This window comes from Narcine bancroftii, chromosome 7, assembly GCF_036971445.1.
Source record: "Narcine bancroftii isolate sNarBan1 chromosome 7, sNarBan1.hap1, whole genome shotgun sequence".
Lineage (NCBI taxonomy): Eukaryota > Metazoa > Chordata > Chondrichthyes > Torpediniformes > Narcinidae > Narcine > Narcine bancroftii.
This window is the reverse complement of record NC_091475.1, coordinates 196,800,008-196,819,015: the sequence shown is the minus strand read 5'-3', so window position 1 is coordinate 196,819,015 and position 19,008 is coordinate 196,800,008. Positions and strand designations below refer to the sequence as shown.

The 19,008-nt window shown below is 40.4% G+C and overlaps 1 protein-coding gene across 2 annotated transcripts in view; it reads right to left on the bottom strand.

Annotated features, from left to right (window-relative positions):
* LOC138739572 (gamma-aminobutyric acid receptor subunit gamma-3-like) overlaps window positions 1-17,093 on the bottom strand; it is a 143,451-nt gene extending 126,358 nt beyond the window's left edge. The window contains exons 1-2 of one of the 2 annotated variants that reach the window (XM_069891897.1): window positions 16,998-17,093; window positions 16,317-16,424 (exon numbers count right to left, since the gene is read on the bottom strand). The gene's annotated coding sequence lies outside the window, so the exon portion shown is untranslated. The remainder of the gene's footprint in view (window positions 1-16,316; window positions 16,425-16,997) is intronic. The other variant, XM_069891899.1, reaches the window with a different exon arrangement.
* Window positions 17,094-19,008: the final 1,915 nt, after the last annotated feature.

The following is a 19,008-nucleotide window of genomic DNA, read 5'->3' as shown; positions in this document are numbered from 1 at the left end:
TTTTTACTGAATGAAGAACTGAATCTGAAGCATGAATTTGAACCCCAGAACATCAGCTGGGTAATTTAAATACAACTCTCTAAATAAATTAACATTTTAAAAGAGCTATATTTAGTAATGATGGCTGCTACTAGTATCCTGCTACTGTTAAAAATCCATCTGTTTCACTCTTGTTCTGAAGGGAAGGAAATACATCTTCCGTATCAACTTGATATTACACCAGTGTGGTTGATAGTGAGTTTTCTCCTGAGTTCAATATAGTTTACAGTTACCGAGAAGTAGAAATTCTGCCTGGCTTGCATCAAAAAGAATCTCAGGGTTGTACGTGATGTCATATATGTACTCTGACAATAAATCTGCACTTCGAACAACTTGGAATGGAGAATAAATGCTTGTACTGTCATTGATGCCAATAGCCAGCCAACGGGAGAGTATCATCGGGAAGGACGACAGTCTGGAATTCTTGTGTAACTGGGGATTGAAGGGCCGAGGCCGAGGAAAAGCCTCTCAAACCCTTTGACGGCACGGTAAGCGTAGCCATTAGCGCAATGCTTTTACAGCACCAATGCCCCAGGTTCGAAATCGGCGCTGTCTGCGAGGAGATTGAATGTTCTTTCCCGCCTGCGCAGGGTTCCTTCGGGTGCTCCGGTTTCCTCCCACCCTTCAAAGTGTCCAAGGGTTGTAGTTTAATTGGGTTTAAATGTACCACACAGGCCTGAAGGGCTGTATATCTAAATTTAGTTTAAGCCGGAAGTGGGGGGTGATGGGGAATAATGAGAAGGCAATGTTGTAAACAGACAATATGTAATAATGTACAGTGATGGGGCTGTATGGAGTGATGGGAATGCATGGACATAGCACTAAGGATGTGAAGAAACTTTGAACGGCTTATTTTTTGTAAATAATTTATTGTGAATAAAGCCTATTTCTGGAAAGAAAATCTACTCTATAACTATAATGCAGCTTTATGAAAATGGATCCTTTTTCCATTCACTTCATCTTTCTTTCATAGAATTGAGCAAATTGTTTATCAAAGTGAATACTACCAGTACTAGAAAAAAAAAGAGCATTTACCCTATTTTGGGATATGTTTCTAATGCACCGAGTTTAATAAAGAACAGAACGTTCCATCACATCTTGTCTTTTTTCTTTCTTTCCCCTGGTTCCTTATGTGTGCAGTTTTCAATCTGTACTTAATTTTATTCAGACACTGGGCACTACTTTTGGAAGAGAAGCCCTGGAATTAGATCAGTTTGTTTTAATTATCATTCTGCAAAACATTTGATAATCCCAATGATCATTTCTAGGAAATTCAGCCAGGCCCTTCCGTGCACAGTGCACCTTGACGAGACTCATTCTTTTCCATTGTATCTGACTACACTTTGAAAAAGGTGAGTGGAACAAAGTTGAGGTGAGATAGAAGAGGTACGTTTTTTTTCTTCCAAAAACACAGAGAGTGGTGGGTGCCTGGAACTAGGCCTGGATTTGCGGCACAGTTGGCGTAGTGGTTAGCGCAATGCCTCTACCGCACCAGTGATCAAGATCAGGGTTTGAATCCCTCGCTGTCTGTAAGGAGCTTGTACGTTCTCCCCAGGTCTGCGTGGATTTTCCCCAGGGGCTCTGGTTTCCTCCCACCATTCAAAATGTACCGGGGTGTAGGTTAATGGGGTGTAAATTAGGCGGCACGGCCTGTGTTAGGTCTGCTTTGTTCATGAATGAGTGAGTCAAACACCAGACTGAGTTGAAATCAAGGTTCTTTGTTCTTTATTGCCGGATTGTAACACTTGCAACTAACAGTGTTAGTTGGAGAAGGCGCATTCTGCCGTTATCAGCAAGTGGTGTTTTTTATATACCTTAGGATACGTACTTAGTAAATTATCATACCATGACATTGTCCAATGAATAAACTGTTGCTATCCTTCTCTGCTAGTTTCCTGCACATCAATTTGTCATCCCCACTCTTATCTTGAGAGTACAAGGTCACAACTGCATCTTGTTACGGCCCAGCACTGGGTGACTCCTTCTACATTCCCAGCTCATGGTGTTTTTACCTAACACGTGTTACCGTGCTGTTTGCCCAAATTGAAAAAAAAAATTAACCATTAAATATGCACTTACGACACCAAGGAAAGGGAACACCAGGGTTTTTTTAGTGCCGATTATACCATAATGCAGCTGAACTAGGGCCCCACAAAAAAGCCCCCCCAAAATAAATGAAAAAAAAAACATACACATACAGACACACAGACACTAGATTTAATATAGTTGTGGAGTCTGACATGGAAGAAAACTGAATTTTTAATCTTATTATTTCACATTGAGCACTTATTGAGTCTTAATGTCTTGTCAGTTAGGCAACGGAAGGGTTGAGGGGGAACCATTGGGCTGTTCTTCGGGCAGTGATTCTCAACCTTTTTCTTTCCACTCACATACCACTTTAAGTAATCCCAATGCCATTGGTGCTCTGTGATTAGAAAGGGATTGCTTAAGGTGGTATGTGAGTGGGAAGGGTTGAGAATCACTGCTCTAGACCCAATTTTTACAGAAATATTTTGCTTGATAAAAATTTGTTATTGGCCCATTACCTTTGGAGTTATGAAACTGTGCACATTACAAGTTGATTAGGTATGATTAAAACAATGGTTTTCAAATGTTTTTTTTTTCACCCACAAACCACCTTAAGCAATCCCTTACTAATCACAGAGCACCTATATTCTTAAAGTGGTATGTGAGTGGAAAGAAAAAAGTTGAGAACCATTGGCTTAGGGTATCAGTTGGTCTGAATCCAGCCCTGCCTGGAATGCATTGCCAGAGGTGGTGGTGAAGGCTGCTACAGTAAAGATATTCAGAAGATTCTTAGATAAGAACATGGATGTAAGAAAAAAAAATGGGTGAGGGAGGGGGTAGAGAAGGAATAAGTAGAAATTCAAAATTCCAGATGCCAGAAATCCAGACTACCTGATAATTCAGACTTTTTGAAATCTCTCAAACTTTTAAAATTTAGTGGGCTTTGTGTGCATGCGTCAGTACCACGGATGAATGGCAGTAACAAGCAACCACTTTATTTTTCTTTAAAACTGCTCCTCTTGATAAATGAAATATGTTGTATTTGCTAATGAATAAACTATCAATGTTATCCTGTCCATGTCTTCTTAAATTTGAATTTTGAAAATACTGTCCGAATATCTGGAAAATCCAAACTGACCCAATTCCCTAGAAGACTTCTTCCGTTGATTGATGTGGAGTAGGTTGACCTTGGACAGAACATTCAAATGACTTTTAGATAGGCACAAGGATGTAAGAAAAATAGAGGCAGGGAAAACTTAGATGGTTGTGGTTTTCACAGGTCGACACAACATCATGGGCTGACGAAGCTGCGCTGCACTATTATGTTTTACGTTCTTAATTACATGACTTGTGAAGTCATTATGTGCAGGATGACGCAAGTCCTGATGCTTTCAATCAGAGCTTCTAGGTGCAACCTCAAGCTTTGGTGAACTCTCATAATAAAATAATGTTCAGGTATTGAGATCATTTGTCAAGGGCCAGCATTTATTGCCTGTCCCTATTTTGACCTTTTTTGAATTACTGAGGTCCTTTCAGCACCACTTTGAACTGTTTTTACCCAGTTCCACATTAGGTTTCAGGGGAGATGAGATTGGGTGTGAGTGTGATATCAAGGGAACTAAAAAAGGGCAATTTCTAGTCAAGTGATTTTTCATCCTCTCTGCCCGATGTGGAGCTCAGTCTCTGTGTGAATGTGAGATGGGGGACAAAAGATGCCATGGGAGAGACAGAATATACTCAAAAATACTGCAGCATAGTTACAGGCCCTTCAGCCCACAGTGCTGTGCCAACATAATAACCTACTATACAAAACAGCCTAGAATTTCCTTACTGTATAACCCTCCATGATCCATGCACCGATTCTAATAGTCTCTTAACCGATCCTATTGTACCAGCCTCCACCACTGTTGCCGGCAGCGCATTCCTCTCTGTGTGGAGAACTTGCATCCTCTCAAGCACCTTAAAACTAGTTGTTCTAGTGTCAGCCAGTCTAAGAAGCCTCTGGTCATCGATGCGTTCAATGCCTCTCATCATCTTGAACACCTTTATCAGGTCACCCCTCATCCTCCATCGCTCCAAGGAGAAAAGACCAGGTTCATTCAACTTGTTCTCATAAGGCATGCTCTCCAATCTAGGCAACATACTTGTAAATCTCCTCTGCATTTTTTCTATAGCATTCGCATCCTTCCTTTAATGAAGTGACCAGAAATGAACACAATGTCCCAAGTAGGGTCTAACTAAGATCTTATATAGCTGTAACATTACCTCACTGCTCTCAGAATTACAATTAGAACAATACAGCACAGTACAGGCCCTTCCTAAAAAAAATACTAACCCTCCCTACCCCATAACCAGACTCCACCAGTATCCCTGGCAAGGCATTTCAGGCACCCACAACTCAGTTTAAAACAAACTTACCCCTGATGTCTCCCTTAAACTTTCCTCCGTTCACTTTGTATATATGTCTTCTGGGTTTCGCTATTCCTGCTCTAGGAAAAAGGCACTGGTTGCCTCTCAGAATGTTGTAGACCTCTATTAAGTTTCCTCTCATCCTTCTTTGCTCCAAAGAGAAAAGTCCCAGTTCTGCTAACCTTGCCTCATCGACTTATTTTCTGATCCAGGCAGCATCCCAGTAAATCTCCTCTGCACTCTCTCTTTAGCTTTTACATCCTTCCTATAATGAGGTGACCAGAATTGAACACAATTCTTCAAGTGTGGTCTCACCAGAGATTTGTAGAGTTGCACATGACTCCTCTACTTCTGATCTCATCCCCTTATTAATTAATCCCAGCATCACCTAAACCTGCTTAACTTTCGTATCAACCTATGCGGCGACCTTGAAGGATGTATGGATTTGTACCCCAAGTTCCCTCTGTTCATCTATACTCTTAAGTAACCGACCATTAACCCAGCCTTCTGGTTTGTCCTTCCAAAATACATCACCTCACACTTAAAATCCATCTGCCTCTTTTTACTGCCCAACTCTGCATCCTGTCCATATCCTCTTGTAACATTTGACAACCTTCAGCTCCATCTACAGCTCCTCCAACCTTCGTTTCAACTGTAAACACAATGACTCATCCTTCTGCCTCTTCATCCAGGTCATTTATAAAAATCACGAAGAGTAGGGATCCCAGAACAGATCCCTACGGCACTCCAGGCAGAATAATTTCCTTCCACTATTACACTCTGCTTTCTTCCTTCAAGCCAATTTTTTATTCATACAGGCAAGATTCCACTGGTCTAGTGCCTCATGACTTTCTGGATAAATCTCTTGTGGGGGACAGTTGTCAAATGTCTTACTAAAATCCACATAGACCACATCTACCGTCCTACCCTCATCAATTTCTTTTGGTACTTCCTCAAAAATCTCAATAAGGCTCGTGAGACACAAAGCCATGCTGACTATCCTTGAGTAGACTTTACTTCTCCAATTACTCATTGATCCTATCCTTAAGAATCTTGTCCATTAGTTTACACACCTCTGACGCAAGACTCACTGGTCTATAATTTCCAGAATTTTCTCTATTACCTTTTTTTAAACAAGGGGACTACATTGGCCATTCTCCACTCCTCCAGCACCTATGGCCAAAGAGGATGCAAAGATCATAGCTAGTGCCCCAGCTATCACTTACCTCACTTCACACAGCTGCCTGGGGTCTATCACATCTGGCTTCAGGGACATCAATCTTGATATTTTTAAGAATATCCAACTCTTCCATTTCCTTAATTTCCACAATGTCCTGCACAGATGCCTGTTCAATTTCAGACTCATCTTGATCAAAGTCCTTGTTCTCTTGTGAATACTGACACAAAGTATTCATTTAGGACCTCCCCAACCTCCTCTGTCTCCAGGCACATGTTGCCTCCTTTATCCTTTAGTGGCCCATATTGATCCATGCTCTAAGTTTGTCCTCTTTATTCCTAATACTCCTAGCATTGAAAAAGGCAAATTTCAATCCCTCTAACTGGCTACCTTTCTATTTTGTCCCCTGCCTGTCCTTCTTCACTAACTCAGAGCACCTAGTATCATGCTTTTGTCCTTCTACCCTTATTTCTGCAATCACATTCAGATTCCCACCCCTTGCCAAACTCATTTAAACCCTCCCCAACAGCTCTATCCAACCTGCCTGCCAGGATATTGGTCCCCATCCAGTTCCGGTGCAGCCCATCCTTTTTGTACAGGTCAGACCTTCCCCAGAAGGAATCCCAATGATGCACAAATCTGAACCCCTGACCCTGGCACCAACTCTTCAGCCATGCATTCATCTGCCACAACTTCCTGTTCCTACCCTCTCTGGCACATGGCACAGGCAGCAGTCCTGAAATTACCACCCTTGAGGTCCTGCTTTTTAACTTCTTTCCTAACTCCCTATATTCCCTCTTCAGGACCACATCCCTACTCCTATCTATGTCTTTGGTCCCCACAACATCTGGCTGCTTCCCCCTCCCCCTCCAGAAAGCTGTGAACTTGTTCAGAGACATCCCTGACCCTGGCATCTGGGAGGCAACATACCATTTTCGAACCTTGATCTAATTTACAGAACCGCCTATCTGCTCTCCTAACCAATGAGACCCCAGTTACCATAGCTCTCCTTTTCTCCTCCATTCTTTTCTCCGCCAGATGGCCACCTCAACTTGTCCCCGGTGGATCATTCCCCCCACCCTAACAGTATCTAAAACAATATACTTGTTGAGGGGAACAGCCACAGGGGTTGCTCAGCTCTCTCTGGCTATTCTCCTTCCCTCTCCTGACAGTCACCCTGTTTCTTGGTCTTTCAGGGTGACCGCCTCCCTGAAACTGCTATCTATCATTACTTCTGCCTGCTGCTCCAGCTCCAGTTCCCTAACTCAGTTTGTCAGGAGCTGCAGTTGGATGCACCTTTTGAAAGTGTAGTTGTCAGGAACAAAAATGCTGCCCCTCACTTCCCACATCCTACAAACAGGGCACTGGATTGCCCTAACTTTTGCCTCCATTACCTACTCCTAAACTAATTAAATTAATTAAAGAAAATTCCAGCCTTACCTTATTGGGAACAAGCTCTTCGTCAGCCTCTGAATCCTCTCAAGCTAAAATTCCACTCCCTCATTGGCCACTCCTCTTTAGCAACCCCTTCTATTATTTGACCCTGCCAATTATGTAAATTACTTACTCCCATAAATCAACACTCTGTTTAAGCCTTCATTTGGCCTCCATGCTCCTTTTAAAGCCCACTCACCTCAGGTGCTTCCTTGCACTCACTGATCTCCGAGTCGTTCCCTCCTCCTCCTACTTTGACGGATCTTGTATTTGATCCCATGGATTATGAGAGCCAACACATGATAACAACACTTATGTCCTATGGACATGAACCCCTAAAACGCTCAGTTCCTCTACACCACTCAGACTCCTCCCATTAACAGTGTATTCTGGCATTCAAAAAAAAAATCAGATGAAAAAACTATGAAATACTATGATCTCGTGCATAGAAGGCAAAAACAAAATGAAGAAATGGAAGAAAGAGTTAAAAATGTCAAATTTAATGTGGAAGTTGATGCACTTGCTGCTGTGAATATACAGTTGTCTGAGAAAGTGGATTTGTTAGAGAGTTTCAGAAGAGGAAACAATATTAAAATTGATTGTCTTAAAGAAGGTGAAGAACGTTGGATCCATGAAGTTCTTGGACAAAATAAGTTTCAAGGTGTTATTGAAATAAAAGAGCGCCCAGGGCTTTAAGACTGTGCCCACTGCTAGATCAAAAACCACGGTCTAGGTTTATTTGCTATCAGGTTAGAGAGAAAGTACTAGAGTTTGCAGCAAAGCAAGGTAAAGAGAGAAAGAGACCAATGGAGTATCATGGAAATAAGATTTTCTCTTATCCTGATGTTAGCTTTGAGTTGTTGAAGAAGAAAAGAATGAATTCAATCTGGTAAAGAATGCCTTGTGGAAGAAAAGTTATAGATTTATTTCACACCAAGGTCTTTATGCGAGGAGGAGTGAACAAGGTCTTTACAGATCCTGGATGTGCGTAAGAATATGCAGATATTTTACTGACTATTCATCAAGAAACTGAGCGGCGGTACAGCAAGCAAGAGTTTGACTTATAAAGACTGAATCATAACTACTTTATTCTGTCTAATGGAAATGGACTTGGAATAATGGTGAACATCGGGGGGGGGGGTGGGGCAATGGACTGACATCTATTGAATCATGTATGTTTTTGTGGCTTGGGCCATGACCCATAAAATAGAGGGCGGGGGGTAAGGCGTTGTATTATTCAAACATATTAATAGAGATTTTTGTTGTTCTTTTTATTTTTTTTCTTCTTTTTCTTTTTTACCTGGATTGATAAAATAGATATGCCTTGGCATAAGAGTTAAAAAAAAAAGCATTGAAAAACCAAGGAGTAGTTAAGAGCGAGGTGAAGAGGAGATACCGTTTGCAATTGATTAAAAAAAGATATCAATGGGTAAAGTATTGAATGCTTTAAGTTTTAATATCCACTGAAAAGGAAGAGGATATTGCCACATATCAAGTCAATGAAAGATGGCATAGACTTTATGCAAGAAACTCGTTTAATTGAAAAATAATATCAGAAGTTAGTTAAAAAGACATTGGGTAGGATATGTTTTGGCTTCTTCATTTAATGCAAAAGCAAGAGGAGTAGTAATTTTAATAAATAAGATCCTGCAGGGAGATATGGTACATTGTTAATTTTTTCAGAATACTGGAAACTTACGAATATATATGCACCAAATATAGATGACAAAAAAAGTATACAAGAACATAAGGAAAAAAATGAGCAGTAGTAGACTATATGGCCTGTCGAGCTTTCTCTGCCATTCAGTAAGATCATGGCTGATATGATCATTGACTCAACTCCACCTACCTACCTTTTCCCCATATCCCTTAATTCCCTTTATACGTTAAAATATATCTAACTTAACCTCATATAGGTTTAAGAAACATTCTTAAATTTAACAAATGCACATGAAAATATATTAATAGGTAGAGATTTCAATTTTTGTTTCGATCTAGTTTTAGATAGGTCTACAAGAGTAAGAATAAGGACAAAAGCAGCCAAAGTTACATTTTTGTTAATGAATGATTTATAAGAACGATTATATGAAAGAAGTAGAACAATTAGAGAGAGATAGATAGATAACAAACTTAAAAAAAATGACCTATAGCGAAAAGTAAATGAGGACAAACAAAGATGGCTTATTAATAAAAATCTTCAGTATAATACTTTACAAACATATAGAACAGAACAAGAGCAATAATGAGAACTAAACAGATGCATTATCAAATGGGTGAAAGGACACATAAACTTCTTGCATGGCAGTTAAAAATAGAACAAGTATTGAGAACAATTATTGCAACTAAATATGATCTTAATTTATAAACCTCAAGAAGTCAATGAAAATTTTAGACAATTTCATACAAACTTCTATCAGTCTTCAGATGATGATAATAAAATAGATATTTTTTGTCACTAATAAATTTACCTAAATTAAATTTGGAAGAGCAGAGAGCATTATCTGCTCCTTTCCCAATTAACAGAGTTTAGGGAAGCACTGAGCTCATTACAAAGTAATAAGTCTCCGGGAGAGGATGGTTTCCTGTCTGGATTTTATAAAGAGATTAAGGATTTATTAATTGCCTCATTTTGGAGATATTAGGGCAGGGGGTTGAAATGCATACCTTACCAGATCTTTTAATAATAACTGTAATACCAAAAAAAAAGACAGAGATCCTTTAAAATCATCATCATATAGACTAATTTCAATGTTAAATGCAGATTATAAAATAGTAGCAAAAATATTAGTGAATAGGTTGGCAAAATATTTTATGAAATTAATAAACATGGATTAGACTGGTTTTGTTAACAAGAGAAAATCAACAGATAATGTGACTAGATTATTGGGTATAATATACTTGCCTCAATAAAGAGAGCTTAGTGTATCAGTGGTTTTAGATGTGGAAAAAGTATTTGACAGATTAGAATGGGACTTTTTATTTAAAGTACATAAAAAGTATGGATTGGGACCAATATTTGCAAATTGGATTAAAGCTTTCTATAAGTGACCAAAAGTTAAAGTTGTAACAAATGGATAAATGTCTACACCTTTCCATTTAATTAGATCTAGCAACAAGGGTGTCCATTATCTCCAGCTTTATTTATTTTAGCAATAGAACCATTAGCAGAATTGATTTGGTCTGATTCTGATATTAAAGGTTTTAAAGTTGGTAGAGAGGATAAGATTAATTTATTCACAGATGATGTAATAATTTATTTGATGGAACCAGAAGAATCACTACATAAATTATATTTAATGTTAAAAGAATATGGAACAATATCTAGTTATAAAGTACATTGGGATACAAGTGAGATTATGTCTCTTATTAGAGGTAATTATACTCAGGATAAAAAAGATAACTAATATAAATGGCCGATGAATGGAATAAAATTTAGGAATATGAGTAGATAATAATTTAAATAATATATTTAAATTGAAATTGAAATTGAAGAAAATTGATGAAAATTTTTAAATATGGATGGAATTACCAGTAACACAATTGGGAAGAGTTAATTGTATAAAAATGAATGTATTTCCAAGAGTGCAATATCTTATTAAACATTGCCTATATCTTTTCTGCAGAACATTTTTCAGGAATTAAACAAATTAGTAAGAAAATTTCTTTGAAAAGGCAAGATATCAAGGGTTTCATTAGAAAAATTAACATGGAAATATAAATTAGGAGGTCTAAAACCTCCAAATGTTAAAAATTATTATAAAGTCACACAAATGAGATTTCTCTCCTTTTTTTTATTTGCAGAGGGAGAGAAATCACCATGGGTTAGAGAGAGATGGATAAGATAGGAATATAAATGGGACCTGAGATTTATATCTGGAGAGAGTGCTGCTCCACTGTTGAAGCATTTGATTAACATATGGAATAAAATAATGATATGGGAATGAGGAACTCTGGGCTAATTAAAATGCCTTTGACTCAAAACAGACTTATCCCATTTACTATGAACAATCAACTCTTTAATATTTGGTTCTCAAAAGGAATTAGAAATATAGCAGATTATGAAGAGGAAGTTTAGTAACATTTGATCAATTAAAAAATAAATACTGAATACAAAATAATGCAGTTTTGTTATTATTAAATAAAAGAATATTTGCAAGATAAACTGTGTCCAACAATGCTATTGTCTGAAAGAAATGAAATAGAAACTTTGATTTGCAATAGCTCTATTAAGAAATTTATTTTGACCAAGTATACATTATTGCAAAAGGGAACTCAAAAGCAGGAAATTCATAGATCAAAACAGAGATGAGAAACAGATTTAAATATAAATATTGGGGAAAAAAATTGGGTTGGAATTATTCAGTGATATTTGATAAATACAATAAATGCTAGATATAGATTGGTTAAGTATAATTTTTTACATCAACTATATCTTACTCCACAAAAATTAATTAGATTGAAATCAGATTTATCAGATAAATGTTTTAGGTGTAGTCAAGAGATAGGCAGTTTTTTTTCATTCTACATGGTCATGTTCAAAATTGAGGCCATTTTAGACAGAATTAGGAACATCTCTAGAACATGTTATGGGAGTTTAATTACCTTAAGATCCAATGCTCTTTTTATTGGGTAATATTTTGGCAATAGACCAAAACTGAAATTGAATTTTTTTCAAAAGGAATTTGTGAAACTTGCATTAGCAGCTGCAATGTGGGAATCAGATTCACATTTAGGAATGGAAAAATATATATGTTTGTATACGTCTTGAGAAGATTACATATAATCTAAGGAATACTTTTTGAATATTTGGTGCCCATACTTATACATGGTAGGTATTAATTTATAAAAGGTTTTCCCTAAACCCCACAAAACCTTGCTAACTCCTTGGGATAAGTAAATGAATAATTTTGAAACGACAAAGTTGAGTGAATGGAGGTGACATTTTGGCCACCAGGTTTGTTTCTTTCTTTTATTCTTTTCTTTGATAATATTTTCTTTCTATTTTTTTTTCTTTTTTTTATACTCTCCTCTTTTTTTCTTTGGGGACTATTGTTTATGGCAGTGGTTCTCAACCTTTTTCTTTCCACTCACATCCCACTTTAAGTAATCCCTATGCCATCAGTGCTCTGTGATTAGTAAGGGATTGCTTAAGGTGGGTTGTAGGTGAGAAAGGATGGTTGAGAATCACTGCTCTAGACCCAATTGTTACTGAAATATTTTGCTTGAGAAAAATTGTCATTCGCCCATTTCCTTTGGAGTTCTGAAACCATGCACATAACAAGTCAATCAGGTACAATTAAAACAGTGGTTTTCAAACTTTTTCTTTCCACCCACAAACCGCCTTAAGCAATCCCTTACTAATCACAGAGCACCAATGGCATTGGGAATACTTAAAGTGGTATGTGAGTGGAAAGAAAAAGGTTTAGGAGGAGGGGTTGGTGGGATTCCAAGGGAATGTAACATGTACAATTTATTTGAATATATGAATATTGTCTTTGTATCTGGATATTACAGGTGCACAATTCTTTATCTGGACATCTAAAATCCAGAAAGCTCCAAAATCCAGCAAGTGGGGAGAGAGATGGCAGTGCGAGTCGAGCGGGCGAGGGGGTAAAACCGAAAGTGCAAGTCGGGTGGGCGAGAAACCGGCAGCCTGAGTTGGGTGGGGTGGGGGGAGGAGACCAGCAGCGCGAGACAGGTGGATGGGGGAGTATTGGGAGATTGCAATGCGAATCACGCTGGTGAGGGGGGTGGGGTGTGAGACGGCAGCATGACTGGAAGGGGGTGGGGGTGGATATGGCAGCACAATTCGGGTGGGCTTAAATCTGGCTTTCCAAAATCCGAAAAAATCCAAATTTCGGAACACACTGTCCCCCAAGTGTTCCAGATAAAGGATTGTGTACCTGTAATACAAGTATGAAAATTTAAATAAAATATTTTTAAAAATTGTATTCTGCCTTCAAATTGCATCAACCAAAATGAACCACATCACATTTTACTGGGTTAAACTCCATCTGGCACTTCTTAGCCTAGCTAAGTCAATGACTCATTGTAAACTTTTTAAAATTAAAATTAAAATTAAATTTAGATATACAGCATGGCAACAGGCCATTTGGCCTATGAGTCTGTGCTACCCATGAGTCCGTGCTGTCTCCGGGGTGAGTTTGCAATGAGCGAGGGGAGTAGTGAAGTCGATGCGATTGTTGTCATGGCTGCAATTAGAAATATAAAGATCCACAGCAGGTAGAAGTCTGGAATGAGGTGTCCAGGAGAATGGAGATGTCTTAAAGTAGGAGAAGGGATCTGTAGTGGGGACTGGAGAATCATGGATGTGGAAGTAAGCATGGAGTCAGAGCCAACCGAAGAAGATTTCAACATCATGATGTGCCCGGAAATTGTAAAGGTGTGGGCGAAGGGAAACAAAGGTGAGGCCTCTACTGAGGGCAGACTGTTCAGTTTCCAACAGGAGAAGGTCTGAGGCATTAATACCAACTTCTCTGGCTTTTGTTAAAAACCCCTTCTTCCCCTGTCATCTCTCCATTCCCTGACTCCTTTTGCACAGACATGATGAATTCTACTATTCTCTTATCATATCAACCAATTAACACCTTTTGTTGGTCTGGATTCCTTCCCCATAGTTTGAATTCTGAGCCTTTCTGATAATAACCTGCTCCTATCTTTTCTGATTTTTCCTTGAAGAAGGAATCAAGCCTAAAATATCGGCAACATATCTTTGACACTTATAGAAGCTGAAAAGACCAGCTGAGTTCCTCCAGCATTTTGGTGTGCTTACTACAATCACAGTGTCTGCAGCCTATCATGTTTCACTCTATCCACAATACCATTCAAAACATCACCCACTGTAGAGGCAATTGTACATAAATTAACATGAGTTGGTAATTTTAAATTGTAAATGGGGGAGTGTAACAGATTGTTATATTTTATATTGATATAGATATGTTTTAAAAGGAGATAAATTGTTGCAGGTTGTTTTATTGCAGGTCACATACAAACACATCAAAACAGATGTCATTTAAAATGCCAGAGCTCTGCTCAAGCCAGACAGTCCAGGCTCCCAGTGCCTATGCAAAAACTTTGAAGAATGCCTATGTGTTAATTGGACATGCTGTGTAGTGATGGATTATTGTTTTGGAAAGCAAGAGATGAACAAACTCAGATGATTAGGCCGAGAGCTTCAGTCTATCTGAGTGCAGTTGGCTGTTCTAAGAGGGCCGTGTGGTTTTCTCTGAGAGAGAGAGAGAATTCAGTTCTACAGTTCAGCAGCAGTAGCTGGGACGGGAACAGGACAAGCTGACAAGCTTGTGGAAAAACCCCATTTTGAAGATGGGACGTGAGTTCTTAGTTCAGCCGGGTCAAAGCCATTGTGGTCCATACAAGAGGAGATGGCTGGCTGTCTAATGTTTCACTTGAAATAAGGGAAACAAAAAGGAACTCGGTGACATGAAAGAAAGAGGTTATCATCTGGAAAACCCTGATGGGGCAAGTTTCTTCAGCAAGGCAATGAAGTGGCTGATCTAAAGGAATCCATTGTGGGTGTCCAACGAGCAACAAATCTCTCCCTGAAAACCGACAAGAACCTTCCTGGGTGGTAACCATTTACTTCTCAAGCACCAAAGCCTGGTGAAATTCATAAATGTTAAATTCTGTGCACAGTATAAGAATTGCCTGATTCCAATGAACTTGGAGGAGTGAGAAGTGAGATTGGACTGTGAATCAAAGAACTTTTCTGAACTTACACACATATTACATACATGAGTGCTTAGAATTAGAAGGGGGTTGTTAGGTTAATACTAATAAGTTAGTGTTTGATTCTGTTTTCATGTTTAAAGGTAATTAAAAGCAACTTTTGTTTAAGTAACCATTTGTCTTGGTGAATTTCTATTGCTGCTGGGTTTTGGGGTCCTCTGGGCTCATAACAGGAGTTTTTGAAAGTATTGTCTCCAAAGCCAATCAGGCACTCAGCGGGGTCAACTATTTGATAGGAGCTGGTGTAGAAGAAAGGGTCTGCCTGGTATAGACTGATGAATAAACATGTGCCTTGTGCTTTGTGAAAAAATACTGAGATTGTTGCAGATAACTAAGGACAGTGAGGGGGCCCTAGGATGTGTATTGCCTGGTAATGACCAGCCAAGCTGAAATTCCATTAACTCTGTTCAAGGACTGCAAGAAGCTTTGGAATGTGATAATTTCCAACAGTCCCGTTTCTCTATGGAATCGTGTGAATTATGGGAATCTAAACTGTGAAAATATTTTAGTGGGGGAGAGACACATCTGCGTAATTAGTTCACAATATGGTGCACCATGTAATTGACACTGCATAGTTTAATCCTGCTGGGTTGATGCGTGCTGCCTAGAAGGTGACGGTTTTGAGATTGTTTTTTGTCATATCGCGTTGGTGAAATTAAACTCATGAGCTCCTTGATCCCTTAAAGTTGGGGGGATGGATCTCCCACCAAGCTCGTGGTGAATAAAGGAGCACCGGGGAAATGAAAGAGTCTGAGCCCACCATTCCTTGCGCTATGCTTGCTGAGGAACAGAGCACCCCCCTGGACTTGGATGAAGGAGGGTCAGAATGCACGACCATCCACGTTGGCTGATGTCAAGCTTTAGCTTTAGAAAGGAAACTGAAGGGAAAAATAATGAAGAGAAGTTGTTCTAATTTTGGATTCTTTGGAGAAACATAGATTTCCTCTGGAAAAATGTTGCTAATTTGTCTCGAAGTATCTCTTCCAATTGCAAGGAAACCAACCCAGTATGAAAGCTCCCCAGTGGGATAACAATACCCTTTGTAATTGGAATTTATTAACAGAAATCACAACCATTAATACACGGCTTTGAACCAAACCTGCTGACTTAGTGTATAAATTGAAATATGTCACTTTGAAATCATGTCACCACACTATGCTCTAAGCAATGAGTCACCGTGAAAGCAAGGCACCTAGTTAAAATATGTAATACTCGCAAAGAATGTGACAAAATGTCATCGTAATAACTTGAGAGGAAAATTAATGATTGACACGTTATGGCACATCAAATTCCTATATTACCAGCAAAGAGACTTGGTAAGGATACAAAGGCAGATAATCAAATCTCATAATGGAATCTAAATTCAGTTTGGTATCTGGATTATTTCTGAATTACTACTGTCCATAAACGTTGCCACAAAACTCCTGCATTGTTATAAAGATCCATTTGATTCACCACTTGCCTCCATGGGGAAATTCAGCTACTGTTGTGAGCAGAGATCATGTGAGTCCAGAGACATTGCATTGTAGTTGAGCTTGAATGCCTTTATACCATTGCAGCTGCCTTGAAGCTGCAACAAAAATGGACAAACCACCCAGGATTGACCTATGCATTGAACTCAGACATGACAAAACTGCTCCGCATGTGCCCATACCTCCTCCCTCACCACTATTTAGGCCCCCGAGGAGTCCTTCTAATTGAAGCAACATTGTGAATCTGCAAGGGTCATCTACTGCATCCGGTGGGCCTGTTGTGGTCTCCTCTACATCGGAGAGACTGGATGCAGAATGGGGGATCGATTCATTGACCACCTCAACTCTATCCACTGCAATAGTTTGGATTTCCCAGTGGCACCAGCCCTTTCATTTCTCCATCCCATTCCCTTGCTGACATGTCCATCGTTCACTGTCAGACTGAGACCACCCACAAATTGGAGGAATGACACCTTAACTTCTGTCTGGCACCCTCCAACCAGATACCATTAACATCAACATCTCCAGTTCTGCTAAAACCCCCTCCCCCTGCAACCATCTTTGTCCTCCTGTCTCCTTTCCTCTGGTTCTGTCTGTCTCTCCAGGCCATTTCATGTCAGGCCTCCACCTGGAGGCCAGCTACAAGAGAGGATCGAAAACTTAAAACTTACCTTTCAGACAGCAGCCCTAAAGGCCTGCTCCAGCTTCGCATTTATATCTAAAGGTGCTTCAAAGTGCTCTCTGGTGCCACTGAAGGCAGGGCGACTGGTGCTGTAGCCCCACGCATCATGAATACATTACAGAACAATGGCAATCTTCCTACCCATAATCCCCCACACACCTGGAACTGCTCTGTGGTTCCCAGAACAGTTCCAGCTGTGTGGGGGATTATGGGTAGGGAAGACGACCATTGATCTGCCATGTTTTGAGCCACAGAGAGAAGCCCTGAAGGCCGAAGTGACCCGGTGAGGCTGTCACAGCCTGCATTGACCGCCCCCTGATGGCTCCCGCCACTTCCCGCTGCCCCGATGGCTCCCGCCTGCCGTCCCTGCCTTGAGGGGGTCATAGAAGGAGAGGGATGAGTGGGGAGATAGGTCGCAGGCTGACAATGTCATCAGCCTGCCCCTAACCAGCTTGCAGCGGCTGGACATTCATGTCAGGCAGTGGAGCGCTGCGCTCCGCCGATTATCCTTCCCTGAGAAGGTTTCGAATCGGCACCTCAGAGCCAACCATGGCACATTCAGAAAGGTATGTCTATGAGTGAGGATGAAGAACCTCCGCCTTTATGGACAGGTGTTTTCCCTTCCCTGCTTGAAAGTGCCTTCTCTCTCACTTCCCTATTCCCTCTGACTCCTTTCACAGAGCCAAAATCAATTTTCACCTTTCCACTTCTAATTAACACCTCTTGTCTGTTGGCCCTGTACTCCACCCCCCTCCCTTTCTGCCCCCTTTCTCTCAGACACCTGCCAATTTTTGCATATACCATGAAGAAGGGCCCAGCCCCGAAATGTCGGTAAAATTTTTTTACCTCCTTTTGACACTGAATGATCAACTGAGTTACCCCAGCATTTCTCTGTGCTTTTACTACAATCAAAGTGCCTCCAGACTTCCCTGTTTCACTCGGTCATGACAAAACTGGTGCCGGCCCAGTCGATATGGTAAGGGTCACCTTATGAACACCTGGGAGGGGAGGGGGTGGATGAGGGGGAACTGGTACCTAAACTGGACTAGCCATCCCAAAGGCTTGTCCAGCCACAGCCTGACACAGTGGTATGCACAGAATCGCACCTCAAAGGCAACATTGCCAGGGCCCCCCATCTCCATCCCTGGATGATCCTTTAGTGCTAGAATGGCCGTGTGGAACTGTGGTATAAAGATTGAGTGAGCATCCAGTGAGGTGCTCAAAATTGATTTCAGGCCCAATAAGGTCCAATGGCAGTGACTGTAGTAAAAACCCTGAGAAATGCTGGAGGAACTCAGCCAGTCTCGCAGCGTCCACAGGAGGTGAAGATATATTACCAATGTTTCAGGCCCGAGCCCTTCTTCCACAGAGATACTGGTGGAACTCAGCCAGTCTCGCAGCGTCCATAGGAGGCAAAGATATATTACCAACGTTTCAGGCCTGAGCCCTTCCTCAAGGAATAAGCAAAGAACAGGAAGGGGTCAGAATAAAGACTGAAATCTGGCCAGGGGGAGACCAATAAAAGATGTTGATTGGACATAAGAGGTGAGAACTGAATTTGGCTCTGTGAAAGAAGACAAGGAAAAGGGAAGAGAGAGGGCCAGAAATGGAGGAAAGGAGACAGGGGTAAGAAGAAGAAGGCGTTTGGTCAAACTCCTCCTGATCACTACCTATCCTCCTCCATTGATGTATCAGATCTCCTCCACTTTGAGTTGCCCTCGGAAGAAGCATTGAAAGTAGTGCGATCACAGATCGTATTCTGAGTGGGATACTTCCATGTCCACTGTCCTGGCCAGCCGCCGAGTCTCAAAAGCTAGAGCTCCAGAACGGAGTCTGCAGCATGGAGGGAGGGAATGGCTAACCAGTAAATTGGCTGTTCAATGAATTGGTTAAAGAAGCTGTTTTTGCCGTTCACACTGGACCACTGTTCTCTGCGTCCTTTCACACTCATCACCAGGCATCCCAGGGGAGAGGGCTGCCTATCCTCACTCATTTGTCCC